The 11,241-nt window shown below is 41.6% G+C and overlaps 1 long non-coding RNA gene across 2 annotated transcripts; it reads right to left on the minus strand.

Moving 5' to 3' along the window:
* Positions 1 to 3,502: 3,502 nt before the first annotated feature.
* LOC123453533 lies at positions 3,503 to 9,651 on the minus strand. 2 transcript variants are annotated; one of them, XR_006632881.1, is made up of 5 exons: positions 9,527 to 9,648; positions 9,074 to 9,183; positions 5,512 to 5,805; positions 5,051 to 5,177; positions 3,503 to 4,460 (listed from the first exon to the last, which is right to left on the minus strand). It is a non-coding gene; the product is annotated as an uncharacterized LOC123453533 (long non-coding RNA). The 2 variants fall into 2 exon arrangements; XR_006632880.1 differs by lacking the exon at positions 9,074 to 9,183 and having other exon boundaries at positions 9,527 to 9,651.
* Between the last annotated feature and the right edge of the window lie 1,590 nt (positions 9,652 to 11,241).

Here is an 11,241-nt window from a genome sequence, read left to right on the forward strand (position 1 = left end):
GAGTTCGTTTGCAGAGGCTGGAAGCCCTGGCGCGCCCATTCTCTCTCTCTCCTTCTATCTGTCTTTCTCTCTGTGTCTGTCGCTTTCAAATAAATAAATAAAAAATTTAAAAAATATTTAAAAAAAATAAATAAAAATAAACAAATAAGGGCTAGAGAGATGGCTTAGCGGTTGAGCGCTTGCCTCTGAAGCCTAGGGACCTTGGTTAGAGGCTCGATTCCCCAGGACCCACGTTAGCCAGATGCACAAGGGGGCGCACGCATCTGGAGTTTGTTTGCAGTGGCTGGAAGCCCTGGCGTGCCCATTCTCATTCTCTCTCTCTCTCTCCCTCTTTCTTTCTCTATCTGTAGCTCTCAAATAAATAAATAAAATAAACAAAAAATTTAAAAAATAAACAAATAAAATATTTAAAAAGAGAATCTTTGTCTTTATTCCCACCAGGGTGAATATTTTTTCTTCCTCTGAAACAGTTTATTTTTAAATCCAATTTTTAACATGCCCTTTTAATACTGTTTCCACTCTCCAACAACTTCTTAAATTTTGCTTTTACACTATCAAATTTACAGTATTTGCATTTTCTGCTATAAAGGCTATGAAGTCTTCTGAGCTGTTTCAGTACATTGACTCTAAAAACTAAAAACCAGTAGTGATTCCATGTGTAACTGGTTTGCTACACAGCTATTGCTCTCTGTGATGAAATGGTATTTTTTTTTTTGTAGTACTTTTTGCCTGGAGGGTTTTTTTTTTTTTTTTTTTTTTGCAACTAATTACTTTAGACTCATTTTCTAAATTTGGCTCAACCTATCCTACAAATTTTGTATTCTGTTGAATCCTGCCTTGTCCTTGGAGAATCCCTGTTGGGCCCTCTGCAGCTGATAATGATAATCCTGCCATCCTATTTATTGATACTTTAGCTATGTGCAGAATCCTAAATCACTGTGATTTCTTAGAAAGTCAATGTCTGAAAACCTAGAATTGTAGGTGCATAGTCTGAAGCTAAGTTTTGGTTTTTATTTTGGATCTCATCTCTCTCTTTCTCCTTAATAAGTTTTCTTTTTGTCCTTAGTGTTCTCAAGTACTGTGGTCATGTGCTAGGAGAATATGTATTAGTTACTTTCACGTTGTGAGAAGACACTGGACAGAAAGAACTTATGATAATAAAGGCTTGTTTTGGCTCATTGTGTGAGGGTTGTAGTCCATCACAGTAGGAAAGCATAGCAGAGCATCCCAGTCCGTGGGAGTGTGCAGCACTCATCCTCAGAAAGCAGTGGTCAGGACTGGAACCAGGGACAGACTATGTCCACTTCTAGTGACCTACTCTACCCAGCAAGGCCCTACCTCTTAAAGGCTCCACAGCCTCCCAACTTTCAAAACACGAGTTTGTGGGGAACACTTTAGACTTAAACCAGACTGGGTTTATTGTTATTCACTGATAATACATTCAATAAGGAGTATACATCTTCAATCTGAATATTATATCCTCTGGTTCTGGAAAAACGCTCTTCCCATTGTTTCTTTAGTATCCCCTACCATCCTTTGTCCTGTAATCTTTCATTGATTCTTTGCGTCTCATTCTCATAACTTCCACATCTTTGCTGCTGTTTTACTTCTGAGAGATTACCTAAGATTTGTGTCCCAATTACTCTTTTGAGTTATTTTCTATTCAGACAAACTTTGCCATCTAGAGTGAGTTTCCAGAAATGTGTTTATTTCATTTCTCACCTCGTACACTTGTATTTAATATTGCAATGTCTTCTCAAATCTCACTGAGCACATACATTAGAATTTATTTCCAGTTCTGTCCTGTCCCGTACATGATATCTGTCTTCTCCAGAATTCTATTGTATGCCTATTCCTTTTGATGTCTCTATTTCATTTTAGAGGTTTGCTGTTGAAGGACTTTATGCTCAGGCACAAGGCAATTGAGTTTGGTTAAAACCACTGGCACACCATGGGCTGACCTGACTAATCCTCCCACGTTTCTCTAAGTGATTTTTTTTTTTTTTTTGGAAGCAGATGAGCTGTCACCATGGAACCCCTGCTATGATCTACATATTGTGTTCTCTCCAAAACTCACACACTGAAACCTAGCTACCTATGTGATTATGTTGGGAGTTAGGGCCATTGGAAGGTGATAACATCCAAGGGTGGAACCTTCATGAATAAGGCTAGTGTGCTTGTAAAAGAAACCCAAGAGCACTCCCTTCCCACTTCCGCCATGTGAGGACACAGCAAGATGGTGCTAGCTAGGAATCAGGAAACAAGTGTACCAGACACCAAAGCTTCTGGTGTTTTGACCTTTAACTCTCCAGCCTCCAGATTGGTGATAAACACTGCTGTTTATAAACTTCCCAGTTTACAGATTTGCAGCATCTTGAATGGATGAAGACAACCCCCGACTGACAGCAGTAAAGAGCATGCCTCTAGAGATGGCCAACTTTTCTAGACTCCATCTTTGAAAGTCTTGAAAGCCTCACTCCTAGGCAATAATTACTTCTCTGGAGAGAGGGTTTGGACTATTTCATATATGGACTGTCGATCCCCCTGGCTTTCTTTCCCAAGTGCAACCCTACCCTTTTGGGTCTGTCATCTCTTAGTGCTAAGGCTCTTCAATTCATGAGCAATCATCCAGGCTCCATCTGTATTTGGATGTTTTTCTACTCTGGGTGGTGGCTTTTTTATTCTGTGTCGCCAGTTTTCTAACCCCTGTGTCTCATTCATAAGGAAAAAGGACTCTCTTTTTATAAAAAATTTCCCTCTTTTATTTTATGTGTGTGGGAAGGGAGAGAATATGAATGGATACACCAGGGCCTCTAGCCACTGCAAATGAACTCCAGCTGCATGCACCACTTCATGCACCTGGATTGGTGTGGGTACTGGGGAACCAAACCTGGGTTGTTAGGCTTTGCAGGCAAACGTCTTAACCACTGAACCATCTCTCCAGCCCAACTTTCCCATTTTTTATCATTGAGTACTTAGGACTTTTTATCATTCTTATACTATTTTATCGGAACACTGGTAGAAAGGGAAAAATAAACTTAGCATGATCTGCTGGCTTACATCTGTATGTATGCACACACGTGTGTTTATGTATATGAAATGCTAGAACTGGAACACAGGGTTCACACATGATAATAAAAAAAAAAACCCTCTGAGCTACATCCCCAACCTTACTTGCCTAGAGTTTTTGTTGTTTGTTTTGTTTTTGGTTTGTTTTTGTTTTGCGTTTTGGTTTTGGTTTTGGTTTTGGTTTTGGTTTTGGTTTTTCGAGGTAGGGTTTCACTGTAGGCCCAGATGACCTGGAACTCACTAAGTAGTCTCGGGGTGGCCTCAAACTCATGGTGATCTTCCTATCTCTGCCTCCCAAGTGCAACTGCTAGGATTAAAGGTGTGCACCATTACACCCAGCAAGAGGTTTAAAGTAAGCTCTTTCTTTAATAGGTACAAGGATGTTTTATTGCCAATGAAATTAAACATCATATGTAAAGACAGTGCTTGAACATTAGGTATATACCAAATAAGGTGCTCTGACCCATGTAGTAGAGAATCTCAATTTGATCTGTTTCAATAATAAGGAACTTTATGATCTCATATAGCATTTAGTCAGGAATGGGTGGGATCTAGGGTGATTGTGTTGACTCTCCTTTTCTCTGTGTCCACACACAGAGTCTGTCATTCTCACAAGAGATCTCCTTGCATGGACACTAGGAATAACCAATTTGAAATTTTTATATACTGTGAAACAGTGTGAAATATTTCTCCTTCAACTACAAGAGGCTGTTTTGGCAGTCTTGCATCCATCTCACACTTAAGAAAAAAAAACGTATTGATTTTTTTATAAAAATGTTGCACACTTAGACCCCTTCTTCCCTGTTCCAATTCTACTCACACTTTTAAAAGTCATCAATGAATGAATTAGTTAGCATCCCATCACTATGAAAAAGTATCTATGATAATAAACTTTGAAAATGGAGAGGTTGACTTTTGATTATACTCTTGTAGGTTTCAATCCATGGTCAAGTAGCCCTAGTTCTCTGGTCATGTGGAGAGGCAGCACATCCTGGAAGGAGCACATCCTAGGAGGAGCACATCCTGGAAGGAGCACGTCCTGGGAGGAGCACATTCTGGGAGGAGCACATCCTGGGAAGAGCACGACCTGGGATGAGCACGTCCTGGGAGGAGCACATCCTGGGAGGAGCACGTCCTGGGAAGAGCACGACCTGGGAGGAGCACATCCTAGGAGGAGCACGTCCTGGAAAAAGCACGTCCTAGGAGGAGCACATCCTGGGAAGAGCACGACCTGGGAGGAGCACGTCCTGGGAAAAGCACGTCCTGGGAGGAGCACGTCCTGGGAGGAGCACATCCTGGGAGGAGCACGTCCTGGGAGGAGCACATCCTGGGAGGAGCACATCCAGGGAGGAGCACATCCTGGGAGGAGCACGTCCTGGGAGGAGCACACCCTAGGAGGAGCACACCTTTGGAAGAGCACATCCTGGGAGGAGCACATGGCAAAGCACATTGCGCACCCCTTGGCAGACCAGAATCAATAAAGAAAGGACTGGCCATCATCTCAATATCCTCTTTAAAGATAACCCTGATGACCTCACATCCTTCCACTAGGCCCCAATCCTAAAGATCCTACCACAATCCAATAGCACCATGGGCTGGGGAAAAAATCTTCGAACACATAAGCCTTTGGGGGATCACATATCTAGACAATAGCTACTAGCTTATTTTATATGGGTTTCTAAACCAACTTCTTGCTTATAAAGGAAATAAAAGTACTTTGATTTACACACACACAAAAGCCCAGAATATGGGCTGAGAAATATGCTGGGAACATCTAATACAAACAATGGGATTTGAAAAAACAGGAGTGGGGAATGGGGTATAGGAGAAGTAAACAACAGCTTCCCCACTGATGGTCATCTCAATGACCCAGAGCATACTTAAGTCTTAATTGCTATTAATAAAAGCACAGCAATATATCATTTGAATGTTCTCTTAGGAAACTGGAGGCACCTGACAGCGTGTATATGAAACACTTCACCTCATCCTACTATAGATTCTCCAGATGTGGTCTTCTCCATCAATCTGCCTTTCCACCTCCCAAAAGACAGCCGGCTCAGTTTAATGGGTTCTGAGAGACAAAAGTTGCCTGAGGGAGCATGTCAATCCTGAGAAAAGAGTGCCCAGCAAAGATTTTAAGTCAGCCTGGTGGGAGGTAGAGGTGCCATGTCACACCAGTCCCAGTGATGTCTGAAAAGGAATTACCCTTATTGCCTAGCTCCAACACTTCCATTCCTTTCTGATGTCAACCTTCAATTTATAGCCTCGTCTCAGTTTCTGATCATGCTGCTATCTGCCTCCACCTCCCACATGAATACCGCATACGTAAGCAATTTATCATCAAATGTACTACTGCAGTGTCAACTTCACGTGTTCATCCAAGCAACATTAAAGTTCAATTAAAGGCAAACTTACATCACATTGTGAGAGATGTTATCTTACCTGGGCTCAAGATTAATTTCTCAGGCTTTGAAAGTCCAAGCCTAGTTAGTAAAAATCAGGAAAATGGTATAGATTGGGAAAACTGAGCAGGTCAGATTCAAGCAGCTCTGTCGTCATTCATGGATCCACTCCACAGGCATTTCTGAATGTCTACTGTGAGGAAGCAGGTGGGCGAGGCCCAAGGGAGAACCTACATGTCCTCCACCCACAGGGTTGTGTCTTCAATTGAATTAGTTTCCTCAGGACACAGACTCAGAGATGGAAGTTTGAGCAGCAATCTTGTGGAGTTAACACCTATCAGGAAGTAAGAGAAGCAAAATGAATAAAAGGGAGAGGGTGAACCGTGATGCAGCTGAAACAGAGGCCTGAGGCCAACGCCTGGAAAGCTCTGGACCCAGCATGGCCTGCCATCATAGTACTGAACTGGAACAAAGGAGCCCAGCTTCCATAACACCCACTGTTCCTGGGATGTAGCTGCTTTTGAGGATGGACCATAACCTTCAGGAAGGCAGCTCCTGTTAGCTTAAGAAAATTCCTGGGAAGGTTCTCAAGTGCACAGACAATAGACAGAACACTCCAAAGCTGGAATGAAAGGGAGACACACAGTCTTCCATAGCATCCACTACAAGTTCAAACGGCAGGACGTATGAGACAGGGGCTGTGGGTGGCTCAGCGGTAGATCACCTCCCTAAGCCACATAAGACCCTGGCCCCATGCACCCACCAAAAATGCAATCGTGACCTTAGACCAAGGTAGAAGAACGATGAGGAACATGTTGTGAAGCCCTTACTGCTACTCCACGTATGTTACAAGATAAATTTTAGAGTAGGGGCTGTGAGTGTAGAACAGCTCAAGGGTGAAGCGCTTGCCTAGCATGTGTGAGGCCCTAAGTTTGATCCCCAGCACTGAGAAATACCAGTTCAAATGTTGGGCTGGAGAGATTGCTCAGTGGTTATGGTATTTGCCTGAAAAGCCCAAAACCAGGTTTCAGTTCTTCAGTAGCCATGTAAAGCCAGTTGCACAAAATGGCACATGCATCTGGAGTTTTTTTGTAATGACTAGAGGCCCTGGCATGCCCATTCTCTCTCTCTTCCTCCCTCTCTCCCTCTCTCTCTGCTTTTAAATAAAGAACTAAAAATATTTTAATTATTAAATTATGACATTTATTTAGGAAAGTATAAAACCAAGGGAAGAAAAATGAGTGTACCCATGTGGTCTGAGAGGACATGTGGCCCTAGAAGAAAGATGAAAAGAGGTTTAGAAGAAAAGAAGAGAAAGTATAGAGAGTTCTTTCTCTGTAGAGGGCAGGAGGTGGTAGAAAGGTGTTAAGGGGATGTTTTTTTTCCTTTGTCTCAGGCCAGCTGGGCTGAGATTAGGGGGAGACTCTCCAGAACCTGGAGGTTCAGGAGTGATGAACTGGCAGCTAAAGGACTAAATAAAAATATTTTTTAAAGTAAGATGTCTACATTTACAAAACAATTAAAATAAATAAATAATAAGTAAAAAGTTAAAATGCACATTCTAGCATGTGTACCTACATGCACAAATGCACCCACACACATTGAAGCACACCAACATACATATATACTCACCACATATTTATACATGCAAAAATTAAAAAGGAGTTGCCAAGTGTTAATAAAGGCTGTAATTAAAAAAAAACTTTTTTTTTGCCGGGTGTGGTGTCGCACACCTTTAATCCCAGCTCTTGGGAGGCAGAGGTAGGAGGATCACCGTGAGTTCAAGGCCACCCTGAGACTACATAGTGAATTCCAGGTCAGCCTGGGCTACAGTGAGACCTTACCTCGAAACACCAAAAAAAAAAAAAAAAAAAAATCTTCTGGCTTCACTCTATTTTTCAAATGCATTATCAGAAGAGTATTGGTCCTTTCTTCTTTTGAGAAATGAATCTGTGTTATAAAAGTAAACAGCATGCAAATAAAAGTCAAGCTTGGTTTCAGAAAAAAAAACTGCATTTTACAAGACACAAACATGTAAAGCACATGTTTGTGTATTGGTACACTGTCCTAATAGTAAATTTCTACATGATTACCAAAAATGAACAATGAGGGTAACAGACTTCCTTATTTATACTTGATGAGAGTGAGAAGTAAAAATTTACTCCTCTACCTCTTAAAAAATATCCTTCTCCTGAAGTCCTTCATCATGCCAGCTTTTGAACAGCCAAACTAGCACATCTATGAGATGGAAACCCAAGAAGGTGAATGGGAATACTTGTAACATACAGGAGGCAACAGCCAGGATGACAGTGTGAGTTCAGGAATCAGATTGGCTTTCCTACCCCTGGAAGAAAGTTGTTTGACTACAGCGGGGAAGCAAGAGGGCAGGGAAGCAGCCACAGTTCCACCCAAACCCGGCCAGCACAGTCAGCTCAATGTCAAACACCTGAAGCCCACAAGTGAACATGGCCCCTCCCAGGCCAGCTGCAGACTGGTGTACAGAGTGGAGTGACCATGACACCAAAAAGGAGGAGGAGGAAAGCTTCACTGAAGACAAGTCTGTCATCCAGACACACAGAGACACACACACAAACTGTAAGGTTAACACAAGGCAAGAAAGCCTATAGAATCCAAACTTGTTTGATCACTGATGAATATAATATAATAATCTAAAATTAAGTCTAAGTATCTATACCTTGTGTCCTTGAAAAAAATAAAATACCACATTTTTTTAAAGTAGAAGTACTAGAAAGGGGCACCAATTTCCATAAAATGGCTATTTTTACTTTTATTTATTTTAGTTTTTTTTTAATTTATTTATTTGAGAGCGACAGACACAGAGAGAAAGACAGATAGAGGGAGAGAGAGAGAGAATGGGCGCGCCAGGGCTTCCAGCCACTGCAAACGAACTCCAGACACGTGCACCCCCTTGTGCATCTGGCTAATGTGGGACCTGGGGAACCGAGCCTCAAACCAGGGTCCTTAGGCTTCACAGGCAAGTGCTTAACTGCTAAGCCATCTCTCCAGCCCTTATTTTAGTTTTTTGAGGTAGGGTCTCACTCTAGCCCAGGCTGACTTGGAATTCACTCTGTAGTCTCAGGGTGGCCTCAAACTCAAGGTGATCTTCCTACCTCTGCCTCCTGAGTGCTAAGATTAAAGGTTTCCACCACCATGCCTGCCTAAAAATGGCTATTTTTAAATGGAAACCCTGGAAATGAACTAGGAGTGGTGGTGCACACCTGCAATCCCAACATTCGGGGCTCTGGCATAGATAGGATAAATCAAGAGCTAGAGGCCAGCATGGGCTCCAAGGCAAGATCTTGTCTTGAAATGGAAAAGAAGAGAAATGAAAAGAAAAAAATACATCATAAATGAAAACTGTAGTCACTGAGTTTTTAAATCAATAGATAAAACGATATTTTCAGCAAGAATCATTCCATTGAAGGATACTGTGAGAATTCAACCAGAATGCATTGTAGAGATGAAAGTATTTTTTCATTAAACAGTGCTTTAGAGACATAGGTAATAAATTGAAAGACTACAAAATATGTTCAAGGGAGACTTAAAATATTAGAACAAAGTAAGTGACTAAGTATAAATACTTAGGAAGATGATGGCCAGGAGTCTTCCAGATTTATTGAAAAGTGACCCAAAACCAGGTGTATAAACGAAAGCAAATGCATATCCATACACATCTTCTGGGAACTGCAGTCTATCAAGGAGAAATAGTTAATGTTAAAAGCTACCAGGAAAAAAGTTACCAGAAAGAGAATGCAAATTACACAAAGGAATATCAGTTTCATATCCATCAGGGTCTTCATTGACCACAGTTGGTGGAATAAGGTAATATAGTAACCTATCTCCTCAGCACTCACAGAAAATAATGGCAAACTACCCATTTCTGGTTAAATTATTACTAAATGAAAACCAAAAATGTTCATTTTTTTCTGTAGGGATACAGGTCAAACCCAAGACCTTGGGCATGCTAGGCACAAGCTACATCCCCAGTAATAAAGACATGTTCAAAGATATGAAAATTAAAAGAATATACTCACTGAACAGAAGTGTGAAAAAAAATCATTCTGATCAGGTTCTGTCAGTCCAGCAAGCATTTAATGAGTGCCCACTGTATGGTAGACATGGGTCTTAACAGTGGAAGTGGACAGCACTTTTCCTTATCGGGTTTATAGTCAAGCTCTGAAGGACAAAGCTGAGGAATACCTCAGAAGGAAGGACCTGAAGGATCAAAGGGATGTTGGTGGGAAGGCACATGGAGTACTCCATAAATAAGTAATCATGAGTAATGAGGTCAACAAGTCATAGTTAAGCTGAAACACAGAGAAGACTGGTTGAATCCAGAATTCATTCCCCAGGTAGCAAGGACCGATTAAGAGCTTTTAAAAATGATTAACCAGAGTGAAGTGCTGATCATTTCAGTTTGATCACAACCCAGTTGTATGGCTTGTTAAAGAGGATATAAATGGAATAGAAAAGGAGGGAGGAGGGACTTAATAGGATGGTATTGTATATATGTAAGTAGAAGAACTGATTAATGGGGATGGAAAGGCCTAAGTGAGGTGAAGGGAAGAGATTGAGTAAAGGAAAGGTGGGGGAAGGGCTAATCAAAATCTAAGAGGATATAAATAAGTCATGTGGAAACCTACCTTTTTGGACAATGAAACACCCAGAAGCTGGAGAGTGTAACTAGAAAATTTTCAGTGCTAGGGATGGGATATCTTCCTGTGAATTGTTGGCCATGTTGATCCCTGATGCCCCCAAAACATTACAGGCCACTGCCAAGGCCCTTGGTTTCCCACCAGGAATAAATGGTAAGACCCTATTGCTGAAGACTTCACACTCTTGGGCTGCAAGGTCACTGAGAAATCCTGGTGGAACTGAGCTGAAAACCTCCTCCCTGTAGACCAGCTGACAGAAAGCTGGAAAAATCTACTCTGCATGTAGTTCAATGGAAGAGAGAGAAATCACCAGTGTAGATACTCAACAGTGTACACTGCAAGCCTTATATTTTGCCAACCAGATCAAATGGTGAATGGGTGCAAGAGTGGCATGTCTGTTATAGGGGAAACCAACTGCTCTCTAATTGGACTGGAAGCCCGCTCCATGGGAGGGAATACATCCCTGATACTGAAAGCCTACAGGGATAGTCATGAGCCTTAGGGGTGTAACGTCTGCTGGTGTCTGGCTAAATGTATATACTATGCTCACCAAACTTCCCTGTAAGCAATTCTTTTAATGTTAACATTCATATATTAACGCTACTCTCACTTTTGGTTAGAGGAGCTTCTCTTTACAGATGGCAGTGACCTTGGGATGACTCGGAAAGTACATGGTTTGAGAAGAAGTAAAAGAGGAGTGCTCAGCAATGGAACATCTCTATCACTACTTCCAAGGCTCAGGGCCCATTTCAGAAGAGGTGGCAGAAAGAATGTGAGCACTAAAGAAGGGGTAGGACTCCTACAACACACTCCTCCAGACACAAAATGGCCTAGATATCCATGACCTCACAGTGCCTGACACTACCTACACAAGACCATAATAATAGGAGGAAAAGATGATGACTTTAAAATAAGAGAGACTGATTGAGAGGGGAAAGGAGTATGATGGAGAGTGGAGTTGCAAATAGGAAAGTAGAGGGAGGGAGGGAATTACCATATGGTATCGTTTATAATTATGGAAATTGTCAATGAAAAAGAAATTTAAAAAATGATGATAAAGACAAACTAAATTCACCTCTCAGGAGTTAATCCAA

Source organism: Jaculus jaculus, chromosome 12 (assembly GCF_020740685.1).
Source record: "Jaculus jaculus isolate mJacJac1 chromosome 12, mJacJac1.mat.Y.cur, whole genome shotgun sequence".
Lineage (NCBI taxonomy): Eukaryota > Metazoa > Chordata > Mammalia > Rodentia > Dipodidae > Jaculus > Jaculus jaculus.